General features: G+C 35.3%; 1 protein-coding gene across 4 annotated transcripts in view; it reads left to right on the top strand.

The window, feature by feature from the left end:
* The first annotated feature begins 1,667 nt into the window (after nt 1–1,667).
* Nucleotides 1,668–27,945, top strand: part of LOC120413434 (MOG interacting and ectopic P-granules protein 1) — a 34,417-nt gene continuing 8,139 nt past the window's right edge. For 3 of the 4 annotated variants that reach the window (XM_039574247.2, XM_039574246.2, XM_039574245.2), the window contains exon 1: nt 1,668–1,866. The gene's annotated coding sequence lies outside the window, so the exon portion shown is untranslated. The remainder of the gene's footprint in view (nt 1,867–27,945) is intronic. The other variant, XM_039574248.2, reaches the window with a different exon arrangement.

Here is a 27,945-nt window from a genome sequence, read left to right as displayed (position 1 = left end):
AAACTTTTATAAACAAAACCGATGGAAAAATTTAATTTTCTGTAATTCATAAAAAAAATCAACTGATAGATGCAAGGATAGATGTTTTTTGGGGGTAGAAAAATAAAAAATATAAAAATTGAAATAATAAGCCATAGTTTCAACATTTGAATGCAAAAAGTGTTTTAAAATGCATTTTACACTAGTTAAGCTGTTTTGCAATCATAAGTCTTCAAAAAATAAGATAAGTAAGATTTGACGAAAACAAAAATTTCAACGAAAAAAAACTTTTTACGGTACTAAAGATCGAAAATTTTCCAAAATTCAAAAGATTTTTAAATCAACCCAAACATGCTAAAAATTATTCTGAACGCAAGGGAATTCATTTTAAATTAATTTCAGCTGATTGCACTTAAATTTCCATTAAAAATTTGGATTTTTTTGAAAAAATATTTGTTTGCCCCCTGATTTTTTGGGCTAACTTAGAATGGGAGGAGACAAAAACTTTAAATAAAATGTGTACCAGCCTAATGAATGGAATAGTGAAATAATCCCAAACGATTACATTTTGGTGGTGTGTCCTATTGAAATGGTTGGCCTGATTTGGCCCACACGTTCACATAAATTTCGAATTTGGTCCGCAACTTAAAAAATTTCGGTACCTCTGCTTTTAATCTTTTAATGAGTTAGGGTTAAAAAAGGGCATAAAGATTAATTTATCGAAAACCAAACGTTTCTCGTGTTCAATGAAAAAAAATTGAAACGTGATTGAAACACATTTTTGCATTTTTAAAATATACAAAAAAAAAATGATATTGTTGAAAATTATAATATGTGTTTTTAAATTAAGGTATTTTTTTTTTCAAATATGTTTAAAGAATAAGTCTCTTTAAATATTTCAAATATTAGTACTTTTTTTTAAATTTGTTGTTATGTTTATAGTTTTACTTAAGTTGTCAATTGTTTTTTTTTTTAATTTATTTAAAAAATATGTTTTGTGGTAGATGTTAGCTTTAGCATAAAAAGTTTTCGCAATCATTTTTTGGATGAAAAATTTCTATTTTTTGAGGTTTTGGAAAGGAATTCGAAAATGGGATTTGAGTTGACATATGGACACATAATATATTATAATGATCTCTAAGAATGTTTTTGACCTATTTCCTAAAAACTTTTTATTGTTTATTAAAAAACAAACAGAAGTGAAAGCTCTGTTTTGATGATGTTCTATTGAATCATTGGCCGATCAAATTCAAATCATACATCCTTTCCGTTGGACTCGGATGCACGTGCCGGAAATGATCTTTGGCGCCAAAATTGTTTTAGCTGTTCCTGGTTGATATTGTTGTTGCTAAAATTGTTAAAAATTTGCGCTAAAGCTAAAAAGTTCTGCCTCGCGTCGCATGGTGGCGCCCCGACTGTATCCACTTCCTGTTTTGTTGTAAAGGGAGCGGTTTCGAATGACGTTACGCGAATTTAAAATCTTTCTGCAAGTCGAGTTTTTTGGACTAATTTTCATTCCCCTTTTCCGAAGAAATTGTCCAACGGAAGTGGTCCATCCTCCCCCGCCCCCCTCCAACCCGTTACGTCCGCAGTGGATGCGCCCCGGGGGCCGTGCGTGCGAGAGCGAGTGAGAAGTCGGCGACGCCATTTTATTTGGCTTTCCTCGTCGTTCCTGCAGTCCTCTCCGTCAGTCACTGTGTGAGGGTCGTCGTGAACTGGTGTTGTGGGCCTCTATCCGAACAGAAGTGGTAAAGTTTTCTCTCGCGTGAGATTTTTGCTGTCCGAGACCAGAGAAGACGGAGACGACGAAAAAAAAACGCGACTTTTTCCGTTCAAGTGCCGCCGCGAGTGCAATGAAAAGTGCATCAAAGTAAAGTGCGGCAAAAGGTACGCCGAATTTGGGTAGTTTTGGCCGGCGTCGGCCCCGTTTGAAGCGTGAATTTTGCGATCGAAAATTTGGCAGGTCAAATCAAGTTTTTTTTTTGCTCGTCGATTGTGAAAAGTCTTCTGCGCTCAACAATGATCGTAGCAGGCCCGTTGCCTGGGTGTGTGTGTGAGTGAACGCGGGGTTTGTTGGCGGCAGAAGTTTTGCGCCGGTGTGCGTGTGTCAACACTTTGGCACTTGGGGTGTTTGTGTGTGTGTGAGTACATGCGGATGAATGAATGTTTGGCATTTGGACAGCGTTGGCAGATTGATGGAAAGTGAGCGGTGATTTTGTTATCGCAAAAACAGAGAGGAAGAGAACCGTTATGTTGGATGATGAAATGCAATGTTTTGAAATAGCGAAAATAATCATTTTTGGGGAAAACACAAGTGATATTTCAATGAATTAATTCAAGGCTATCTGAATAGTGCAAATTTAAGTCGACATCCAAATTGATCGTCGAAATATTAAAGCGTTATTCCTGGAAATAATATGAAGTGATTGATTTTATGTTGTGTTTTCTTAACTATTTTTTGTTTTTTTTTTTGGACTTTTCACATTAAGAAATTAACCTTTCACGTAAGTATTCACTAAGTTTTTTTTATGTTAAATAAAAATTTTACCAGCCTGATGACGGATTTACTACTGTTGTGAAGAAATGCAAAACCATAAGGCAATTTGAAGAAAAAGTTCATTACCACCTTTTTGGATTTAAAATTTTTAAATTAAGTAAGAGTTGTTCTGGAGTCATATGCAAGCTCGACAATTAAAAATAGATCCGAAGATCCGAACTTAATAACCGCAAAATAGGCAACATATGCACGATTTTATCAATAATTGAATAAATTGTCATTTTTCAACATATTTTGAAAAATATATCGAATTCAAACGTCGTTTTTGGTGTGGTGATATTTCTGTGACGTCTTTTATGAGACCCTTACTTTATAACTGGTCTAAATCCAATTTAATGCCCAAAACCAAGGGTCTTCGAGTCAACATTTCATTAGGGCAAAAAATCATTTTCGCTTGCGAACTTTCTTCACCCGCGAAAGAGAGAGGAGGCAAATCACGCAAAAGAAAATCGCTCCCGAACTTCTCCAAGAAAATCAATCTGCTGATGATTTTTTTTATGAATTTCCTTGTCAGCACCACTTAAGAATATTTATTTTACTTTGTTAACACACATTACCCATCAACAAAAAACTTTCTATAAGAAAAGTCAATAAAGCATCGAAAAAAAAATCTAAATAAATTTAAAAAAAAAAATCCAACTATAGGCATTTTTTTGTAATCACACAGACAAAACAACAAATAAAAAAAAAAACTTCAAAAATGGAAATTCATTATTATGATTCAGAGTAGAAACACAAACAATTAGTCTTTAAAAAATAATCGAAAGTTCAACAATACTTATAACTTTCATGTTCTTTTTCAAACTGGCAAACGTATAGTTTTTGATACTTCGTTTCAACTAGAAATGAAAAAAAAGTTAAAGATAACTGAATTTGAAATTTCGTTCTTATTTTTATTTAAACTTCATCATAATTTTAAACCAAAGAATGATTAAAACATAGGTAATTGCTGTTATTAATCATTCAAAGGATTTAGGAAAATGTTAAGGAATTCATAAAAAATTTTTTTTGCGAAGTTCCCTTTTTAGTTTTGTTATTTTTGATATTGAATTTTTTAATCAATGTTAATTTATCTAGTGTTCAGTATTTAACTGTTTTTTTAAATGAAAATTCAGTTTGATATGATTTTATGTTTTCCCACTTATTTTAAGCAAAATGTTTGAAGAAACAAATTTTTAAACAATTTTGCAATTACTCAACATTTCTTGGATTATTTTTTTTTTGCAATTTCAATATTTTCTTTATGTTTTCAAAACATAAAAAACTTTTTCAATTCAATTCAATTGTGTTTTTATTAGAATTTAACAGTTCTGCTCCAGGATGTTACATTTGCCATTCAGAGATTTGGAGAACCTTTCAGCTGAGATCAATTCATAAGCCTTAGCAGGGAGGATACATATTTTTACGTTTAGATTTTGCTAACTGGGTGTTCTTTTAGGGAAAATAAATTTTGAAAAAAAACTCTAGATCTATGTAGAAAAAACCCTAGATCTATGTAAAAACTTTTTCAATTCTGGATTTTATTCGACATTTAAGTTTTCCGAAAACTGAAAATCAAGCTTTATCAAGGTAATTGACCCATACTCACAAACAAAGTTCAAGAGTAAAAAAATATTTTAAATTACCTAATGAATTTAGTTTAAAAATTAAAAATATTTACCAAAAAAAACATTGCCAAACTTAAGTTGGAATCAGTTTTCGAATATTCAATCTAGTGACAAAATGAAATAGAATTATAACTCTAAACTGGCCATTAGGCTCAATTTTTATATCAATTTTTCATTAACTTCACCTCTTGTTTGATAAACAAAAATTAATAAAGATCATTTGATTTATAAAAAATATTATGAAAATCTGTGTCAAAGGCATACAATATTCATTAAGATTTTGAATGTCTTGAACAGCTTTTCCATACTTAAAGTAAGTTACTAAAGCAGAATTGAGTGAATTCAATTTGAAAATTGTACAAAATATTACAAAATAATTCAAGTGCTAAAAAATAATTTTCAAACAAGTATGCTTAGAATTCCCGACTTTTTGACAAAAAAATCATAAATTCCCGACTTTTTCCCGATTTTTTGCGGATTTTGGCGAATCCCGACTTTCCCGATTTCCCGACTTGAGTGGCCACCCTGGCTGAACTCCCAAATATGAGCTTGATTGAACTCAACAGGAGCATGATTTTTGCACTTTAATTTTTATTGGGATTTAACCCGTTAATTTTTATTTATTTTTTTTCAAAAATGTAGATTTTTTAGTCATTTTGGCAACTGAAGCGTTTATTTTCAACATCATTGGCGTATAGGACAGATCCTTGCGCATGTTTTGGTAAATATAACATTGAAGTTTTATGCAAAAAGAAATGGCGCGACGCCTAACTTTTCTGCTGGAACGTTTTTTTAAGAAAAAAATCAAAACTTTGAAGGTCTGTACAGAGCTTTAGAGTGCTTCAATTCAATATTATATATACCAAAACATGCGCAAGGATCTGTTCTACACGCCAATGATGTTGAAAATAAACGCTTTAGTGGCCAAAATGACTAAAAAATCTACATTTTTGAAAAAAAATAAAATTAACGGGTTAAATCCCAATAGAAATTAAAGTGCAAAAAGCATGCTCCTGTTGAGTTCAATCAAGCTCATATTTGGGAGTTCAGCTCAGTATGACCTCCGTAACAAGCCCCAGAATGACCGCCAAAATGTAACTTTTGTTACATCCTACTGAGTATGATCGTAGTAGCTGTTAATAACAGAAATGAGTTAAATATCGAAGAATTTTGAAAATTGGCAGCAATTTTCCCACTAAAATAGACATAACTTTACTGAAAACGGATAAAATTTCATTCTTTTTTCTGCAAAATTGTTCTTCATTTTGTTTGCAACAATGCTACAACATTAGTTTTTGAATTCAGACATGACAGTTTATTTACCAGAGCAAATTGAAAATATTTTTTTAGAAATAACACTATTTTACACCTCCTGATGACGCTTGGACTCAAGTAATGGATCGATTTAAGGTGTTCTATGTCAGAAATATATTTTGGGAACTGAGAATTGATATCTTGATGAAATTGTGCATCTTTGTCCAGAGTTAGACCGTGATTTTAGACGTATTTTTGAGGTTTTAGGTGATAAATAAGGTTTTTTAACTTCAAATCGAGATAAAACCAGTTTTCACCGACAGAATATTTTGGGAATCGATTTTTCTGACTCAGAATAGTCCCCCCAACAACCTCCTGAAGGAATTTCCGAGGTGCATGCAAGTTGCATAATAATCCCCTTCTTACCCACCGTGGTTGTATGAGCCGGTGAAAATGCATTTCCAACTTTTTTGACCCCGTTGGGGCTACAAGTGTTAAAAACCATTTCTACAAACAAAAATATTGACGAGACAACATTTGTTCGAGCTGTCAAGTAGGACCTTTTCTGTCAAGAAGGACCATGAAGTTATTTTTTAAAATTCAATTAAAAATCCATTTTAAATCCTTTGTGGTCATTCAAAGAGTCATTGTACTCAGAAAAATAAGCTTTATCGTTATGAGCAATAATATCACAAATTTAAACTTCATTTTAGGACCTAATTGGTGAAGTTTTGCAATAGAATGGTGTAGATGAAGTATGTGAAACATAAAAAATCATCAAAAGCATATGTTGCTAAGTAAACCAAACATGTGAAGTTCACTTTATTATATAAGGATTTTCAACAATGACAACATAAGGACAAACTTGTGTGGTAAACATTCTTTTTTGCCCTTACGTATTTTTCATTATAGCAAAAAAAAAAAACATTTTCGCTTGCGAATTTTCTTCACCCGCGAAATAGAGAGGAGGCGAATCACGCTCCCGAACTTCTCGAATAAAATCAATCTGTTGAAGATTTTTTTTGAAACATTTCCCATCTACAAAAAGTGACAGATCATTTTTCGACGTCTGACGTTACACAAGTAGTGTAGCAAGTGTAGTAGTGAAATAGATGATCCACCGAATAATCAAGATGATGATTTTTTGAGATTCCTTTTACCGATCTTTCGTGCGCGAGAGAGGAGAGCCAGGTTCCCTTCCGATTTGTTTCTTGAAGATCGTCAAATGATTTTCTTATGATGATGATTCTTCCATCGCTGGCATGGAGTGTACTGATATCTGTAGTAACAGTTCAATATGGCGAATCTGCGTTTGTAAACAAGCAGTCTATCCCTTTTACTCAAGTGACAGTTCACGTCAAGTAAGAGTGGGATAGACTGCTTGTTTACAAACGCAGTTTCACCCTATTTACTACGGATATATGGAATAGTGGAAAAATCCCGAATGTTTACGGTCTGCCTTTGTGGCCTAATTAAATGTTTGGATCGCTTTGTTTGTGTTGTTCACTCTCCGTTTCGTATCTACAGCCTCTACATATCGTGAATTGATTCGATATCGAATTGCTATTGAAAGGAAAAACCCAAATTAAATCAAAAAAGTTTGAAAACAGCTTATTAACATCCAGCTTAAAAAAAACTTGTGTTCAATCATACTCTTACTCATACGCGAAAATCTTTGAAATGAACGCTCACATAATTAATTTCAAGAATTTCAAGAGATCCCAAATAAATTCATGAATATAAAACGTAATGCTTGTATTCTGATGGTGCTTAACGATATGTGACAGTAGTCCCGTGAAAATATCTTTTACTCTTTGATATTCATTGAGATTTCCGGAAAGTTTGATGAAGATAGTGAATACAAAGATTTTGAAATAACTCCATTGGCATCACTTTGAGAAGATCTACGAAGACCCAGGCACGAAGTTCTAAAAGGATTCTAGCAGAGTTCTTACAGAGCTGGATATTTGTACAGGATTCTGATAGAACCAGCTCTGCTAGAATATTTGCGTCTAGTAAAAAAAAAAAAGTAAATCTTTCCCAGTTCCTGAGGGGAACACCCTTGAAGAGTATCGGGGCCGGCATTTACAAAGCGGATTCAGTGGCAATTTTATTCTCAACTTAATGTTAACATGTTAAGGTTGATGTTAACATTCCATAGGGCGCCTTCCTAAGGTGATGTGTTAAGGTCCAGTTTGTGACGATACACTACCTTCCCTTTACTAAGCAATCGAATCCAGAAAAGAAACGATCACCAGTTGTGTTGGTCCGAGCCGGGATTTGAACCCCGATCTACCGCTTACTAGGCGGGAGCGTTACCACTAGGCTACGTGGCTCGGTTATTTTTGCGTCTGGTTTCGATAAATACCTGGTTGATTGACTTCAGAGATCGTTGACAATCTTACCTCCACCTGGCAACACTGCCGCCGTCCACAACCAGCCAGCATGTGCGAATGAATGAACTCTCGGCTGCTTTGGGGTGGTTTGTGACGGGTGCCGGGTGAGAGTGAGAGAGTGAGCGGGAGTGAGACACGCTGCTGATGTAAAGCATGACCGAGGGTGGAGAACCGGCGTGGACTGTGTGTCGGGCGGGACGGGGTTGCGGGGTACTGTTGTAGTTTTTAAAAACGGCGCTCCGCACTGGGGCCCCGCGCGAGACTCTGCCTTTTCCAAGATGGCGGCGGCTACCCCCGGGGGGAGGTGTGCAATTAATCCCGGAGTTCCGCGGGCTCGGAACCCGGCATTTCCGGCGCGGTCGAGAACCACAACAAACCGCGAGACTGTGTGCGTCTTTCAGAGGGATTGAGCGCGCGCGTTTTGTGTCCCATGTTGTGGTAGTGGTGTTGTGTGTGGTGATGTTTCCGACGACGACCGACCTTTCTTTCCCTCTGCTGCCTGCTTTGATGGTGCAATGTTTTGTTACTCGCGCCTTTAAATGCTGCGGCTCACAGCTGATTATACACAAATATCGCACGTTCGTACGTTTCCCGTTCCGGATTAACCCGTGTGTGGTGGTGGTTCACACGTTTGTTTACGTGACGTTCCTGACAGGACGACCTTTTCCGGTAGTCAAGTCCCCCCAAGTTGAGCCCACAGGACTCCCGAGACATTCACGATAACCAACAGCTGATCGGCGATCTTCAACTTCCCCAAATCAATCCGGAATCCTCCGCGGAAAAGTCACACCCGACCTGGAAAAGTCCCGCAAGCATCGACAAAGACGGCGGGGCCCCCTTTCGTATTGCTCTGTCCGGAGGGCTGAGCACCATCGCAGCAAACTTTTCCCCTCTCTCTCTCGCGCCATCCTCGTCCCAGCAGGCAGCTGCTGTTGCTGTTTTTTTGAGGTTAGGTTTCGAAGCACCACTACCACCGCCAGCCAGCCGTCCGTCGTCGTCGTCACAATGGTCTTCGAGGAGGAGGCAGGGTGTCACACGGGACGGGACGGCGGGGGTACACGAAAGCGATGAACAGGCAGAAAACTCGACGACGGAGTGTTCCAGAGGAGGGGTGGGGAAGGACCGGAGGTTGGCCGGGAGGACGAAGGTTTCGGCGGTTCTCGAAGAACCTCGCCAGTGAGAGCGGTGCTGAAGAAAATCGCAGCGCGTAATTGAAGGGCACCTCTGGAGGGTTTTTTCGGTACCTGTAAGATCTTTGGAACCGTTTTCGTCGCGGGTTGTCATAATTAGTAGAGCTATGTGTGGGGGAGGGTGCTACAGCAGCAATTTGCACATGCACACATGAACAATAGATTATGTAACGGTTCGTTCAACTCGGGGGAGTGCGGTTGATACGGCGGCACCTGCTGCAGTTACTAGGTACATACTGTCTATGCGTGAATGAGCGGTTTTGCGATTTGAGCGATACCGAGCCTCGGTCCAAAACTTAATTGCTAATAGCAAAAGCTGTATACCAGAATAGTCCAGGATTTTATAACATACCTTAGTTACTCCGTACCATCTGAGAACATCAGGCTGCCCAACGGATAAATTTCGGATTGTCTTATTCGAAGACTCAAAATATCAGATTATAAAATGTACGACGAACGCAAAAACTCAGTTTGTTGTTGTTGTTAATTCATTTATTTCTGGCAGCTTTTACCTTTTTGGTCATTCGCTGCCTTAGAACTCAGTTTAGCTCATTGAACGTTGCGCTAATTATCTTATTGTGTATAGCCATTAGCCCGGGTCAAAAAAATTAAAGTTGCTCAAATCAAAAATTATATGAGATTGCCCGAAAGAGTACTCAAAATGGTGGCTCAGGCCAAAATTTCAGCCCATTTGGTTGAAAACTGGCTTGCCTTGAGCAGGAACAAGTTTAAATGGGAATTCTCGATTAAATTTTCAAAAGGTCCTATCTGCATAGGAAACCCATGAGGGATAGGTTGTTTTGAAAATTTAATCTAGAATTAACCCGTAAAACTGGAGCATTTATGTAAATTGCTCTGTACAAGTCAGCCGTTAACAAATGACGACTTTTGCATACCATGGGGTCTTAGGGGATGGTCTGGGGAACAATTCCTCCGAAGGGTGCAAGACGATCCGAGGCCCCTGGTCTTGCCTTGAACCGGATTCATTCCGGCGTCGCAGAAATTCTCATGGTCCTAGCAAAATGTATAGGGAAAAATCAAAGCACACTAAGCAGGCTGCCTCGATCAGAGGACGCCACATGGCAATCAGCCACCACGTGGCAGGAGGGTATAATCATTTTTTGCTTTTAAAGTAGTTTTGTTATTCCTAGAACACTTTATTCAGCCAGATATTTGATCAAAAACACCTTAAAAACGCAAAATGTAATTTTGAACCCGAATTTGAAGTAATTTTCCTGCCACGTGGTGGCTGATTGCCATGTGGCGTCCTCTGATCGAGGCAGCCTTCTTAGTGTGCTTTGATTTTTCCCTATACATTTTGCTGGGACCATGAGAATTTCTGCGACGCCGGAATGAATCCGGTTCAAGGCAAGACCAGGGGCCTCGGATCGTCTTGCACCCTTCGGAGGAATTGTTCCCCAGACCATCCCCTAAGACCCCATGGTATGCACAAGTCGTCATTTGTTAACGGCTGACTTGTACAGAGCAATTTACATAAATGCTCCAGTTTTACGGGTTAATTCCCATTTAAACTTGTTCCTGCTCAAGGCAAGCCAGTTTTCAACCAAATGGGCTGAAATTTTGGCCTGAGCCACCATTTTGAGTACTCTTTCGGGCAATCTCATATAATTTTTGATTTGAGCAACTTTAATTTTTTTGACCCGGGCTAATAGCCATGGAATCTTCGGATCCAGGATATCTTACCTTTTATACTAAATAAACTGTTTGCATAACATTAGTTGTTATCCAAAACCAAGAATAAACTAATTAACCATGTGTTTAAATGATCGAGGATCAATTTTCATTTCTTATACCTAACAAACGGAGTAAAGTGGTCCTTACTAACTTACTTACTTACTTACTTACTTACTCCAGTCGCATTTTGTCAATTCACAAAGATATTCATGGAACATGACTAGTTCTAATCATTATCATGCCTACACAGTAAAAAAAAATCATGGTAATATTATATCTGGGAAGAAGTACATCTTTTATCTCAGAAAAAATGTGTAATTTTACGTCTTTTCTGGTGTAATGTCACTTTTTCAGTCTTAATCGAGGTAAAATTACATCATAAAAGACATAATATTCAACCTTCCTAAATTACACCTTCCAAATTTACACATTTTTACTGTGTATATTATTTCATGATTTTTACTATGCCTTAGTTTTGGAGGTCATTTTGAGCAACTCTTGTTCGCAACAAACTTAACATCTCTTGTTAAGAATTGATTTATATTTTACAGTCCTGAATAGAATATCCTGCGATCAAAATGTTGTCGTTGTTGATTTTATTAGGGGAACTTTAACCCGATGAGTAATTCGCAAGATTTGCCTCATAATGTTGGATTGTTCAGCACTTAAATGATTCTTAGATTGCTCCTTGTTAGGAGAAACGAGGACACTTGTTTTTATCTTTCAGACACCCCTCTCTACTCCCTTCTTATGAATGTGAATATTGCTATTCTAGATATACCTAGCTTAAAAATTTAACAAAAGAATTTGATAACCTAAATATAAAGTAAAAACTGCACGCACTATTTGTATGGTCATGAACAAACCTTTTAGAGGTCGTAAAATGCATTTTCCAGAAAATTTTAGAAAGGACAAAAAATCTTTGAACAAGTTATATTTTTTTTTGAATAGTGAAAATGTATAAAAAATATATAAAATAGGTCAAATATTTGTTTTATTGAACTTTTTAATATTCAACCAAATTTGCAATATAAAAAATACCTATTTGAAGTATTTTTTTTTAAATAAATCGCGCCATTTTCAATTTATTTTTCAGTTTTAGGTAACTTTTTTGATAAAAGGCATAATATTAAATATTTGGCCCTTGTCAGTTGTCAGAAACTTCATTTTTTTATGTTGCAAAATGGACTATTCGTTCTCGGGATATCGCCATCAAAAAAACGAGGACTAAATTAGCAACACAGAGAAAATCTAATTTTTCCTGTTTTTAAAAAGCAAACATGTAGAGAATTTTCTTAACTTATCTTAAATATTTTACTACAAAAATGAGCAAATGTGGAATATTTATAAGATGTAAAAACTGATTTTTGACTGCAAACTTGATTTTACATTAAAAAACAAAGTCATTTTTTTTTTAGTTTTTTTCAATCAAAACATTATATGAGATGTTTCTCATTTCTGGAATTTTCTGAAAAGATTGCTTTTTATGTCCCCTGGAAACAAAGCAAAAAAATGAGAGTAGTTTTTTTGGAAATCAATTTTAAAGTGGCAACAAGTTATTTAAAAAATCACCCAAAAAAATCCGCGCATTATTTTTTAGGTTCAGTCCTCGCCTCATCTATAAAAACTTTGCCAAAAACACCAAATCGATCCACATTCCTTCACAAGATACATTTTTTTTTATTTTTACATACCATTTTTGTAAGGACATCTGCGAAATTTGTATGGAAAAAAGTTTCTGCCAGACTGAAAAAAAAGCACGAAAAATGACTTTCGTAGACTAGGGGAAATTCTCGTATGTTTGGCAGGTTAAGCGCTCGCTCCTAACTCCATCCAATTTGCTGATTTTCACTATTTAAAAAACTAATTTTGCAAAACATTTGATAGAAACTTGCTTGCTCACTTCTTATTGAGATATTTACAACTCGATTTCAGTTGAAAACGCTTTTAATGATCTGTAATTGAATGTCAAAGTGCTGATATGGCAACATCAGAGGCACGCTGGAATTAGATGCTGTTCCCCGCTACATGACGAATTTTGACAGAGGGCAAGCCATAAACCACGTGAAAATAATAAAAAAAAATCTTTAAAATTCAGTTTTGAACTCTACTTTTACTTGTTTTTTTCATGTAAATGCCTCAAAAATTCTCTTGTTCCCTGTTATTTTTTAAGTTATTCTATGTTAAGTGATTTTATGTTATGTTTTAAAGTTTTTTTTTTGCGTAAATTCTTTTAATGTTTTTGAAATAATATAATAGTATTAATGCTTTGGTACAACCTCACATTATTATCTTTTGTCTGTTTGGTATTTTCATATTTTTGCAACCTTTTCTATTTCTACTTACTTTTTGACAACTTTATCATTACTTTGAAGTTGCAATAGTCTGGGACATTAAACAACTTACAACTAGAGAATGTTAGTCAACAAAAACTATGTCAAAGATGATTTCAAAACAGTAACATCTTTAAAACATTGGCAAAGTTACATAAAACATGTAAATCCATCAAAAGAAGTGTGGTTGCTTTTAAGAGATTTCTAGTAAGTTAGCAAGCTAGTTTCTGCAAAATATTACGTAAATTAGATGACTATGGTTTATCCTGGATGAAACTCTCATCATTTCCGTCGACCTAATTATTAAACCATGCTTCCATCAATTGCAAATGCAATTAATCAATTCCCTCATTATGCACCGACCACACAAACAAACTTCACCCACACATATCGGACCCAGTTGCAAACAATCGAAAAAAAACAAACCCCCAGCAGCTCGTCCATCCACTTCCTTCCGGAACCCTCTACTCGGGGGTAGGTTCATCAAGGTTTCCAGGGTCTCCCCACCGGGATTACCTTGCCACGTTGCCACATTTTCAATTCTCTCACACTCCCAATTTTGTTATTTGCTGTGGTGTGATGATGATGATGTTAAATGTTTTCGATGATTGTCCATTATAACTGCTTCGGACACACTCACACCTAGGAGAAATTCGGTGAAAAATCCTGACCAATGCTATACACCATGCGTCACTAAACGCACACTCACAAAACTCTACAACAGAGTCATCATCATTATCATTCGCTGATGGAATCAACTGTCTCACTATCATCGAAAAGTTGCAATCGTAGTCCAAATGATAGAAATTCAATCATCTGACAGGTTTGAGATCCGAGGACTCTATCCGATCCAAAACTGGGCTACCCCTTGCCTTAAATCAGGGGTGACCAAAGTATGGCCCGCGGGCCAAACGTGGCCCTCGAGATGATATTTTGTGGCCCGCGGACCCATTTTGAATTATCATGTAAAATGGCCCGTTGACTACTTGTAAAGTGATTTTATACTTTTTCAAAATTAAGGTTTATTTTAAACTTTTATATAAGCCAATCTTTTTTATTTTTTGTTATTAAAAAAATATGATTTATCAATATTTTGTCTTCACTTTTGGATACAAATAATTTGTTCAAAAAATTGTATAATTAAAACAATTTCACACGTTTCAATGTGAGTGAAACTAGTAAATATAGTCAAAACATTCATCAAACATTTTTGGAAATATTTAAAAAACGTTCAAGTTTGACTTAGATAGAATTCTGTTCTGTTAAAATTGTTAGAAAACGAATCTAATTGACTACCAACTGATTCAGACAGACCAAATGTGGAAATCGGAGATCAAGTTTGTTGCAAATATTTTACAAAGCTTTCGCCCATTTTTAAATAATTGGCTCGAAAAACCAGGAGCAAAAATATATTTTAAAAAACATTCAAAACTTCAAAAAAAAAAAAAAATTAAGTGAAATCAATTAATTAAAATTCCTGTGCATTTTGAATTTGAGCATATTTGGGTTTATTAAAAATAATTTGAATTTTAGTGAATTTTCGATGAAATAAATAAATGTTTTTTTCTCTTAAATGTTTTTTGTCGAACCATATTTTTTTGAAAATAATAATTGCAGTTTAACTATATGGAAGCTTAAAACATTTTCTTAATTTTTTTCATTGAAATTTTGAAATTCTGGCTCTCAACGATTTTTCATTAGCCACACTTAACTTATAGATTAAATTACGCCTTTAGATGAATTGTTTAACATGTAATGTGACCATTATCGAAATATAAAAACAAAACTTTATTTTTTCTTTTTGAAAACACAAGTTAATTCAGCTAAAAACTTTTTTTCTCAAGTACCTGAAACAACAAAATCAACAATACCGATAGAAAACCGTTATGTTGTGGTTTCTATTATTTTGAATTTACATTTTTTTTAAATAATAGAAATTAAATCTATAAAATTAAAATAACGGAATTTATTTTGTTTAATAACCTTTTTTTTTTGTAAATTTGGCCCGCAAGCTCATTTGAGCTTCAAATTTGGCCCGGCCTCAAAAAACTTTGAGCACTCCTGCCTTAAATTTTACAAACCTATCGGAGAGTTTCTAATTTTAGATGGCTTGAACCACTTACAGTCAACAGTAAATACTCTCAGAACCTAGGTGCAGAATAATGGTTCGCAAAACGGCCTCAATTTTGAACTGTCAAAGTAGAACTAATTTACTGTTCGGCAAAAGTAGAGAGTATTGTTATCGATCATGAAAAAATAGTTTTTTTTACAAGAATGAAAAATGTGTGGCTTTGAGGACCTGGAGTTGAAGTCAAGAAATCTTAAGAAAGTTGAAGGCGAGTTCGTCATTTTTATAATTATGAGTGGATGTTGTTTATGGAATCGATGCGGTTGTACCCATCCAGAAGCTGTCTTTATTGTTTGATTCCGTTTGGAATCCTGGTTTAGTGAAAATCTTCTTTGTTTGTTGGATCAGCTTCGCTAGAATTAGCGATGTTTTTTCGCTGGACCAGGAAGAGCTGCAGGATTCCAAAATCATAAAGGGAATTTATCTGAGACATCGCAGAATGACACTCTTGTCGCAGTTCTTCGTTAGCCGTAAAAAAAAATCTCTTTTAACCGATCGAAACGCGACAATTTTCCAGCAAAAAAAGTAAAAAACCAGACAAAATAATACACAAACTACTGATTATAAAACAGCTCATTTACCAGTAAGAAAAAAGTCATGCTTGTGCTTGAACAGCCTGCTACTTGGAAGATGTAAACAAATTGGGATCATTCGATAATCACGTTACGCATTCTCTCTATTCATCACCCAGCTCAGAACCTACTTGCTGTAATAGCAACTTAAGGTTCATTCTTCAAAACAAAATCAATTTGGTTCCAAAAAAAATCAATTTTCCACTAGTTTAGTGAAGTATTGCTCCAGTGTTTTATTTGTTAAAAGATTTTCTGAGAGGTACAATGTACAATTCGAAGATATGAATGAAAACTATAGAAGTCATCATCGTAAATTAGAACTTAAAAAATATTGTTTCTTGAATTTTGAAAACCTTGTTGTCATTACTTAAGTATTGGTACGTTCTGTAAGGTCCTGCTAGTTGAATGTTGTTGATCTTCACGAGAGGGCTTGGTAGAGTTGGGAAAAACTCTGCAAAAGTATACCTCTACGACCGTTGGTAGTGTGTTGCAACGTAACTTGGTTGACGTAGAACCCAACGCCAAGTCAACTTCAAGTAACGGTCGTAGTCGGTGGTTGATGGTAAATTGTTGGAAAAGTGACTGGACGGATTTCTCGATGATAGTGTTGTTGCTGCTGCCAACTGCAAAGGGAAAGGCGATAAAGGTGTGGAGGTTGGAGACGATGCAAGAGGGAGGGAGGGGAGAAATTTTTCTGCAAAGTTTACTAGAAAGTCGAAGAAGCTCTCTGCTGTGTGTTTGTAGTAGTGGAGTACTTTGAGGAATCGTTATACAGAATGTAACGTGGAGCTTTGAAAGGTAAACATTACTTGGTTCGTTGAATCTACACTGATTTGTGTCGTAATTGGAATTTTTTGAGTTTTTAAATGCCAAATCTGTTCAAATCCTTTAAAAAAATTAGATTGAACGTTTTTTGCTCCTAACAATACAATTGAAAGTTCTAAAATGTTATAATTTAGAACAAAATAGATATCTTATATACATAAAAAATTTCGACGGTTTTGTTCGAACGCGAATCAGTTCAATACGGAGTGTCGGATCGGGGTGCTTTTTGTTGCGTTGAATTCGTATAAGCCCAAGGAAGGTTCTTACGCTAACTAATTGACACTTTGGCCACTCTGGAACCGGTTCCGGAAAATCTGCAGATTGTATGAAGAAAGTTACGTAAAATTATATTTTGATCACAGGAGGCTGAATAAGCAAAAAAAAAAACGTCAACAAGCGAAAAAAAAAGGCAGAACGAAGTTGGTCGGGTAAGGCTTGTTTTGTTATAAAAAAATATATATAATATCTTTAAAACGTTTATTTCTTGTATTGTTTGATCAACTTTAGTTCTCTTATAATTCTGTTTTGCTGATATTATCAAGCATATTCTACAAACTGTGATCATGTTGGCTGATTTAAGCGTGACGTACTTTATGGATGAAGCCTGGCGATTGTCCACGATCCAATCAAAAAAGTTTTTTTTTTGTATGGACAATCGTACACGAGGGGGGGAGGGGGTGGTTTATGGATGGTCCCTAATTATGTTTCGAGAAAAAATAGGTACACTTTAAAAAAATACCCATTTTTATTTCTCTTTTTAAACCCAAAAATCGATTTTCACTAAAACACTATGTTAAAAACATGGCAAAAAAATCACAAAATTTAAATTTTGACATTAACTTTTGAAAAGGGCTGAAAATACACAATAAGTCCCTTTTGATCACATATCTATCAGAAAGAATGTAAACAGACCAGTTCTAGATTACTTTTTCAAAACAAACAATGTGCCAATGGTTTCCTATGTAGAAGGACCTTTAGAAAAAGAAAGCGAGAGTTCATCCCGGTCACTACATTGAAAGTTTACATTGAGTGTGAGCGGGCTAAAAGGTTCCGAAATACTTTATGCTAACGTATTTTGAAAATTATACTTAATAAAAAGGAAATCTAGGTTGAGAGAAGGCTTTTTTATTTTTGAAAAATATTTTGTCATATTATTTTTTTTATTGAAAGCATTTTATAAAAAGGGGCCATCCATACACCATTTGGGCACTGGTATTAGTAATTGTGAGTTGGTAATTTAAAAACCCTATGTCATTTTTTATGTACAACGGTAGAAAACACGATTAAAAACAATTTTTTATGACTTTTTTTAATGTAAAAAAATAAATTGCCAAGACAACATTTTTTCGATGAATCAACTTTGGTCCCCTTGGTATGAGCTGTCAAGTAAGACATTTGCTGTCAATAAGGTCCGCAAAGTTAATTTTTTAAAACTGATTAAAAATCCATTTTAAACTCTTTGTGGTCGTACAAAGGGTCATTGTACTCAGAAAAATAAGCTTTATCTTTGTGAACAATAATATCAAAAATTTAAGCTTAATTTTAGGACCTGATTGTTAAGGTAGTTTTATTGTGAGAGATTTTCATTAATCTTGAAGTAATATCAAAAATGATCAAATATTCAATATAAAACTTTGTAGAGTATACCTATAAAAAAAATCAAATTGTTTAATTTTATAAGTTGATCAAACGTCAGTAAAAAAAATGATGGTAATTGGGAATTGTGACAGATTTTGTGTCAAAACATGAAATTTTTCATAAGGATCTGGTGAAACTTTCATCAGTTTCTATAGAAAATCACTTTTTTACAGTCATCACACTCAATAACTCTTTAAAAAAGTAATATTATCAACCAAATTTTCGACCTTCTTGCTTACTTTTTTTGTGTGTAATTCATGATCTCAAAGCTAGATTAGAATAATAAATCTCCACATAATTTGAGTTGTGAAGTCCTCCTAACTTAATAAAACTGATTTGAAATCGAATTATAAACTAAACCTAAGAAAAATGTTGGGGAAATGTATAAATCAGTACTAAATTATGTACTTAATAATACTTAAAGTACGTGTACTGATAATTATTTCACAACTTGCAACAACGTCCTGCAAAAAAAAGTTTTTTATCAGATGAGTCATTAAACGTTGCAAGGTGGTCATAAAACTGAATCCACCCAAGCAAGCTCCGGTCTGTCATCCATCGTGCGCGCCGTAGCTTGGCAAACGTCAAAATCGACAGTGACGCACACACACAAACAGACGTCAGATCACGCCAGCTCACACACATACACTCACACAAACAAAATTCACAGAAAAATCCCAATCCGACTACAAACGACCAACTCTGTCCTCCTTCCTCAGTCCCGGTCCCTGCCTCGGCATCTCCGACCGAGGGTTGTCGGACCGCGTCGAGTTGGTTGGTTACCCTATAATAGAGTGCTCGATTCTCGTGTCACAACACCCTGTCTCTCTCCCTCGCTCTCTTGCCTCTCTCTCTCTCATTCTCTATCTTCTCTCTTCTATGCCAACTTTTCTTCTTCTGCTTCTCTTTTCCTCTTTGCGCTTTCCGTTCGCTTTTCGCGTGGTGTGTGCTCCCGCCTGGTCTTTTGTAGGACACCCCATCTGTGGTGGTGTGTCTGTTTGTGTGTGGGTGTGTGTGTATGACAAATCCAAAAGTAATCTTTAAAAAGGACTTGATTGATCGGGAAGTGAATGATTATCTTCTATTATCATTACTATTGAATTTAATCGAAAGAAAATATTTTGAGTTTCTAAAAACAATCTTGGTCATTTTCAAATGTGAATCTACATTTTATTTTTCTCTGCTGCTGTTTTCAATTTGCTTGCTGGTTCTGCTACTGCTGCTGTTTCTGTTGCTGAGTGCTTGGGAAAGTTCATTTCCAACCTTTACAGGATGAGCTTTTCATTGAGCGCAGTGATTTGAAGAATAAGTTTTCATTAATGATGGCAAAGGCGATGATTTTTTTTTGCGGGAATTAATTGTTATTTAAATTATTTATGTTGCTGAATGATTACCTTTAATATTTTTTTGCAGGGTCCTCAAAAATAATACGTAAACCTTGGTCGAAAAAATCAGGTGCAAGTTAAAAAGCTTGCAATGAACAGTAGTATTAAAGACGAATAATTAACATATTTTTTTCAAACTTTGTTTCAAAAGAATTCTAAAGCAGCAGGGTAGAAAGCTTTCGTGAAACTTATCTGAAACATATGATTATTTCTGATTTGTGGTTAAAATATTTTCCCTTTTTTGGCCAATGCAAATTTTACTTAAAATTGGCAAACGTATAGTTTTTGATACTTCGTTTCAACTGGAAATAAAATGGCAAGAAGTTAAAGATAACTGAATTTCAAATTTCATTCCTATTTTCCAGAGAGAGATGTAGAGTGTAGAGACACATTTTTGAACATTTTGCAATAACTCAAAATTTCTTGGATTATTTTTTTTGCAACTTCAATATTTTTCATGTTTTCAAAACGTAAAAAAGTTTTTCAATTTTGGATTTTATTCGATATTTAAAGTTTTCCGAAAAAAAATCAAGCTTTATCTATAGAAGGTAATTTACTCATACGCACAAAAAAGTTCAAGGGCAACATTTGGAAAAAAATATATTTGAAATTACCTAATGAATTTAGTTAAACAATGAAAAATATTTACAAAAAAAAAAACCATTGCCAAACTCAAGTTGGAATCTGTTTTCTAAAAATTCAATCTATGTAACAAAATTAAATAGAATCATAACTCTATGCTGGGCATTAGGCTCAATTTTTATTTTAGTTTTTCATTAACTTTTACAAAAATTAATAAAGAGATCATTAGATTCTTTAAAATTAGTATGAAAATCTGTGTCAACTGCATCGAATATTTATTAAGATTTTGAATGTCTTGAACAGCTTTTCCATAGGTACTCAAATATATTCAAATAGTGAAAAGAACCTTAAATTTAAAGTAAGTTACTAAAACAGAATTGAGTGAATTTAATTTGAAAATTGTACAAAATATTACAAAATTATTCAAGAGTTAAAATTAATTTTCAAACAAGTAAGTATGCATTAGGAAGTAACAAAAATGACTTTTTGGCGGGCATTCAAGGGTTTGTTCCGGTGGGCATACTAAGCCCAAATCCAAAATATGAGCTTGATTGGACGTAACAGGAGCTGGCGCTCCGCCCATCAATTTTAAATGGGATTTAACCCGTGAAAAAAGATTTTTTCAAAAATGTCACTTTTTGAGGCAGTTTGGCCACTGAAGCGTTTATTTTCAACATCATTGGCGTGTAGGTCAGATCCTTGCCCATCTTTTGGTATATATAACATTGAAATTTGGAGCAGGTTGGAGCTCGGTACAGACCTTCAAAGTTTGGCATTTTTTCGAAAAATCGGTCCCGGCAAAAAAGATATGCGTCGCGCCTCGCGACGCCCTAGACCGCCCTTGATTTTGCCGGGGCCGATTTTTCGAAAAAATGCCAAACTTTGAAGGTCTGTACCGAGCTCCAACCTGCTCCAAATTTCAATGTTATATATACCAAAAGATGCGCAAGGATCTGGCCTACACGCCAATGATGTTGAAAATAAACGCTTCATTGGCCAAAATGCCTCAAAAAGTGACATTTTTGAAAAAATCTTTTTTCACGGGTTAAATCCCATTTAAAATTGATGGGCGGAGTGCCAGCTCCTGTTACGTCCAATCAAGCTCATATTTTGGATTTGTGCTTAGTATGCCCACCGGAACAAACCCTTGAATGCCCGCCAAAAAGTCATTTTTGTTACATCCTAGTTTGCATGGAATTCCCGACATTTCCCGACTTTTTGACAAAAAATCATAAATTCTCGACTTTTTTCCGATTTTGGCGGATTTTGGCGAATTCCCGACTTTCTCGACTTCCCGACTTGAGTGGCCAACCTGATTTAACCTTTAATTATGTAATTATAACAAATTGGAAAAGACGTAAAACATATTTTTTTTTGCAATTTGTAGCCACGTGGACACTTTTTTGAAATTTAAGATTTCCAATATAATCGATGGTCAGTGGATGCTAAAGGAGGTATTATACTATGGCAAACAAAAAAAAACAACGTAGACAAACTGGCTAACTGTCAAAACGAGCAAGTTTGTTTGTTTGTTTGCCGTAGTCTAATACTTCCTTAACAGCTAGGCTATGAATAAAAATATCTTTTTCAAGTTTTCCAAAATTTCATGCCTTCAACTAAAGAAAATTTTAAGGATAAGCTTTAGTAATACAGTCCAGACTCGATTATCCGAAGGTTTGTATGGGACGTCAAATAATCGAATCACGAACAAAAAAAAAACGTTTTTTTTTTTCTTTAAACATCAAATTCGAGTTCTGCGACCCCATTTTAGTCAAATTTGAATGGTTGATTGCTTGTTAAATAAAAAAATAAAATGGATTTTTCAATATTTCATCATCGTAATTTTGGATTTAAAAATTCTAAATCACTTTAGAGTAGTTCAAGGGTCATACTATAGCTTAACAATCATAAATAAGACAACGAAATATTTTTTTTTGTGATTCGATTATCCGAAGTTTCTATTACTCGAAGTGGAATATTGCCAAGGCCTTCGGATCATCGAGCCTGGACTGTACAATTCAGACTCGATTTTCTGAAGTTTCAATTAACCGAAGGTTTCATAGAAAGTTCCTAATCGAACCATGGAATTTTTTTTTGTTTATTGATTTTTTTTCACTTTTAGCATCAAATTTTAGATCTGTGATCCCATTTTAGTCAAATATGAGTGGTATCATAATACATTTTCTCAATATTTCATCACAGCTACCTAGATTAAAAATGTCCAAATTACTCTTGAGCACTTAATATTTAGGCTCTACGACTCAAAAAGAGAAAACAAAAAAAAAATCGTAATTCAATTATAGTCCAGACTCGATTATCCGAAGTTCGATTATCCGAAGGTTTGTATGGGACTTCAGATAATCGAATCACGATAACAAAATTTCCAATTTAGTCAAATTTGAATAGTTGATTGCCTTTTAAATGATAAAATGCATTTTTTCAATATTTTGTCACCGCCATATTTTTATTTTTTTAAAAATTTTAAATCACTTAAGCGTGGTTTAGGAGTCATACTTAAGCTCGACAATATAAAATTTACCACGATTTTTTTTTCTTGCTTCGATTATCCGAAGTTTGAATTATTCGAAGTGCCATTTTTCCGAGGCCTTCGGATAATCGAGTCTAGACTGTATTCGAAGATTCAACTATTCGAAGAGATTTTTTCCAAAGACTTCGGATAATCGAGTCTGTACTGTATTCTTGAGTAACTTTTATTTTTCTACTCCTAATTAAAAAAAAAATGGCTGGGTTGCGGATTCTGGTAGCTTTGGAAACGACTAAGACTCCGACTCTGTTTTTTTTATTAGGTCCTTTTCGGTGCTGGGACCTGGTTAGAACCGAGTCGGCTTTCGTAATTACATTTTACTTAAAGCTAAGAGCAATTCTGTAGTAACTACGGAATTCCAGAGGATCTTGTGTCCGATTCTGGCTTCTGAAGATTCAACGACTCCGACTCAGACTCCAGCTCTCCAAAAATACCCGACTTCGCTGACTCCGACTCCAACAACAACTCCCACGGAAAGTTGATTTGTTTACTCCGACTTCGGGTTCTTCGGGACTCCAGGTTCTCAGAAGTAAAATTTTGGCCAGGATACCGAAGAATTGAGTCTGGACGTAGAATAATGGAATAATCGAGTTACGTTCAATAATTTAAGACTTCTGAAGTCCTGATAATCGAATGACGACTGTACTATTTTAGTTGAGTCTTATACTGTTATAAATGATTAAAATCTGGTAACCCTAATCACTTAATCATCTCTTTTCACTTCTTTGTATACCTGCTGCAAGTTTTTCTTTCCTTTCGTTTCCTTTCTTTTGCTTTGCTCTTATTTTTGTTGTCTCGTTTTACTGTGCGATTTCTGCTGTTTTTTTTTCAATTTGCTGAAAATGTGTCCCCTCTCCCTTCCCCTTTTCTACTCTTCTCCGTAAACTTCTGTTAGAACTTGAGGTCTCCCCTTCAAATGGAGTCCTCTCGATTAGAAGTCCTGCTCAAAACCCAGCCATCACGCAGCTTCCCCCCCACCCCCCTGAAATCCCTTCGAAAGACCCTCTCGGAAGGTAGCGTCATCATCGTCGATCGGTCGGCCATCTTGGATTTCGGCGTAGGATTTTCCCCTGGGTAGCAAATTTACGACCAGCAACAACAACAACAACATCAGCAGCAGCAGCTGCCAACAACCTCCGCACAGCTTGCTTCGATTCGATACCGGTGCTGCCATCTGGTGGCCCGTTGGCCAAAGCTCTCGACTCGACAGCCCAGTCAGCTAAGCCAGGTTGGCATGGGACGATTTTTCTGCTGGCGGGTGACTCCCACACACACACAGACGGCGCACACACACACACACACAGACGGCGCACACATACACACAGAACTAGGTTGGTTGGTGTGTGCGCGGTCGTGTGTAGCTGCTGACTGTCGGAGTTCAGCCGGGGCGATCCCCGGGATGGTGGTGACGTGGAACCAGCAGCAGCACACTAACGCTGCACACACATACAAACCGGAGTGTGTGTGTGTGTGTGTGTTCGAAGTGGGGCGGCGTTACGTGGACCAGGTCACGGACGGGGTAGTTCAGGGAGGGCGGGGAAGGGGCCATTCCGGGGAAGTGGGGGGAAGCCCGAAAGGAGGATTTTATCGATTGGTTTTCCCGGAGTTGATGTCGAGTTCCACGTTGAGACATTCTCGAATCTCTCGGATGTGATGAGATTCCTTTTTTTCTAGGGGTCCGGTATTATTTAACTTCTAGAACTATTGCAGATAGTTGTTTAATGAGGGGTTTTACTCTTGATTTGATTGCTGGGTCGAGATGTCTGAGTGAGAGGGAGTTTGTGGGCAGGGGGAGGGGGGATGTTTTGTTCAACGTTACATAAATTTTATGGCACGAATTAAAGTGGAACACATTTTCCCTGGGATTGATATTTCGGTGGATCGGAAAATCAATACTTTGACATTTGGGCATCGCCCAAACTGGAGTTAATTAAGTCAATTTGGTCGAAAAAATCCATATGGTTTATTAATCCTATCCGGCTGATGTGAGTTTTCTTCGCACATATGATTTTTTAAAGTAAATACACTAGAATTACTGAACAAAAAATCTTTTTTTGATGGTTAGTTTGCAATACGTTGTAAGGGCCATCGCGACCTCCCAAACTTTTTTGATTTTTTCCCTAACACAAATCGACATTTTTATTGTTTTTCAGAAAAGAGTAGTTAAAGGACGTTATCATAGAAAAAGATGTAGATGAACAATTTAATGCATTTTTGAAGTTGTCGTGGCATTCGTAAATCAACTCAGTTTTCCAGAAAAACGCTCAGAAAGTTTGTCAGTTCGCTTTATGTATGGGAAAATGTAAAGCTTAAGTCGTCTATTACAGTCCAGACTCGATTATCCGAAGGCCTCCGGAAAAAAATCTTCGGATAATCGAATCTTCGGATAGTTGAATCACGATTTTTTTTCGTTGTCCTATTTTTGATAGTCGGACCCACCCATAAACTACTGTAAAATTATTTAGAATTTTTAAATCTAAAATGGCGGCCAAAATGGCGATGATAACATATTGAAAAAATGCATTTTTTCAATTTAAAAGGCAATCAAATATTAAAATTAAACTGAATTCGGATCGCAGAACTCTAATTTGATGTTCAAAGCAAGAAAATAAAAAAAAATGAAAAAATAAAAAATGTTGGTAATGGTTCGATTATCCGAAGTCCCATACAAACCTTTGAATAATCGAAATATCGGATAATCGAGGCTTCGAATAATCGAGTCTAGACTGTACACAGTAAAAAAATCGTGTACATTTTGAAGTTTTAATCTCGGAAGGTGCCATATTTACCTCAATTTAGACTGAAAAAGTTACATTACACCAGAAATGTTGTGAAATTACACATTTTCAGAGGTGAAATTACACATCTATTCGGACATAAAAGATGTACCCCTTTCCAGATGTAATATTACCATGATGTTTTTTACTCACTTCAATCATGAACTATCTTCATGAAACTTTCAGGTGTGATTGGTAATATTTTTTTCAGTGGATTCAACACTATTCTGCAATATGATTTTTTTTTACATGTATGCAACCTCTTAACCCCTTCTATTTGGATAGTTCAGTAAAAAAATACGCTTGATTTATTAAAATTAACATGGAAAATGAATCATTGGCAACAAAAGGTGTGGTTTTTTGAAACTGCCAAGTTCAAAGATATTAACAACAGTGATTCACTGCCATCGCTCGGAACTGATAGTATCAACTATGACTCATTAGTCTTAAAAGTTTGTTATGTTTCGATAAAGTAACCCTAACATTTTTAGAATTCTTAATTTAAATGAAAAAATAAAGTTTTTTTCACAAATGAATTAATTTTTTGGCAATAACCTGTTTTGTATACCTATAATTTTCGGAAAAAGGTCATATTTCAACAATTTCACAAAACGATAACCAGTTTTTAGATGGAAAGTGCTTTAATTACCTAAAATTTGGTTCGGTTGTGATATTATTGAAAACATAAATAATTTAGAATCGACCTATGATAAAAAAATCTCGAGATTTTTTAATAGGTCCTATAAACATATGAAAGACAATAGCTTATAGGACAATTAAAAAAAAACGTTACTTAATCCACCTTAAGGTGGTTGGTGCCTTCCTCGCATTCATGTTGTATTTAGGTTGTATTTACAAATTAATTCAAGAGTTTTTTTTTAATTTTTTTTTTTTTTTTTTTATAATTATTAATTTTACTTGAACAGCAATTTTCTATTCTTTTTTTTTACCAACTCTCCAAAATAAAGGAAAAAAATCTCATGAGTTATATATTTCAGTAAAAGTTCGTGTAAATCTTTGTCGAGACAAAATCTTGACTTTTTTTTGATAAGGTCCTATAAACAAATGTAAACATTGAGTGTATCCCTTTCACACCTTATGTCAAAGTCCATCGGAGTAAGCGGGATACACTCAATGTTTACTTTTGTTTATAGGACCTTATCAAAAAAAAGTCAAGAAATGAAGTATATTCAGCAACATAATTATTACAGATTTTTTCCAGAAGAGACGCAGACACTGCTTAAGCAATGTGGCAACCGGGCGATATGCATGCAAGGGGGTGTGGCTGCCAAACCCCCGCGTGGTCAGACCAAAATCCCTACGCATGCTGCGCGACTCTCGCGCGTAAGCAAAAAGACCCGGCCTTTGAGGTTATGCAAAAATCACCCTTTTTGTAGCTACAAAAAAACTTTTTCTTGGCATAACTTTAAAAGTACTTCACTAAACAGAACAAAATTTAATAGGGTCTTAGGGGACCCCAAAACGAACAGAATAAGGCGGATCCGGCCAAAATCGGTTCAGCCAGTTCTGAGATAATCGTGTGGAAAAAAATCATGTCTACACACATCCCCACAGACATTTGTTCAGAATTTGATTCTGAGTCGATAGGTATACGTGAAGGTATATCTAGGAGTCGTATTTAAGAAGTTCATTTTTCGAGTGATTTTATAGACTTGCCTCAGTGAGGTGAGGAAGGCAAAAACTCTAGAAATGTCAGTTTTTACATTCTTCCAAACATTACAAAATCTTTACGAAAGAAAACTATTTTGTACTAATTTATCTGTGTATTATTATTTTTGCATGCGGACTTTTTTAAAATCTCGAAAAATAACTCTGTTAACACCTAAACTACCAAGCTCGAGAAAAAAGGGGGAATTTATATGGAAATTCCCCCTTTTTCTCGAGCTTGGGAGTTTAGGTATTAGAGATTAACTAAAAAAATAAATAAATAAAAAAATTGTTAATTTCTTTCCGTCAGTAAATTCTTTCAAATTAAGCGAATTCTTTGAAAATAATTGTGGTTACAAAAGCAAGTATGATTTTTCAAATCTTGTTGTGATTACATATATGTTTGAAAATCTTTGAAATAAAAGTTTTAAAATTAATTTCTTCTTATTTTGGTACAACGAGCAGATTCGTTACACGACAATTAGAGGTCTATTTTTTTTATTTTGGTTTATGTTTAGGAACAAATGACTTGACCAATTTGGATGAAATATTCTTTAATTAAAACTATGCAGAATAAATTAGATTTATGTAACTGTTTTCAAGAAATGTTGATGTTAAGTTTAAAAATATGTTAAAAACAATCGATTATTGTAGATGGTGACACTGCAGATGATTTTTGTAATGGTACTCAACTATCCGAAGTCCTCTCCAAAATTTCACTTCGGGTAATCGTATCATGAAATTTCATTTATATTGTTACCATTATTTAGGTCTCTGACCTAAACAATTACTCAAGAAATGCTCCAAAGTGATC

The sequence above is a fragment of the Culex pipiens genome, chromosome 3 (assembly GCF_016801865.2).
Source record: "Culex pipiens pallens isolate TS chromosome 3, TS_CPP_V2, whole genome shotgun sequence".
NCBI classification, from domain to species: Eukaryota; Metazoa; Arthropoda; class Insecta; order Diptera; family Culicidae; genus Culex; species Culex pipiens.
The sequence above is the reverse complement of the archived record's forward strand: the minus strand, read 5'-3'. Positions and strand labels throughout refer to the sequence as shown.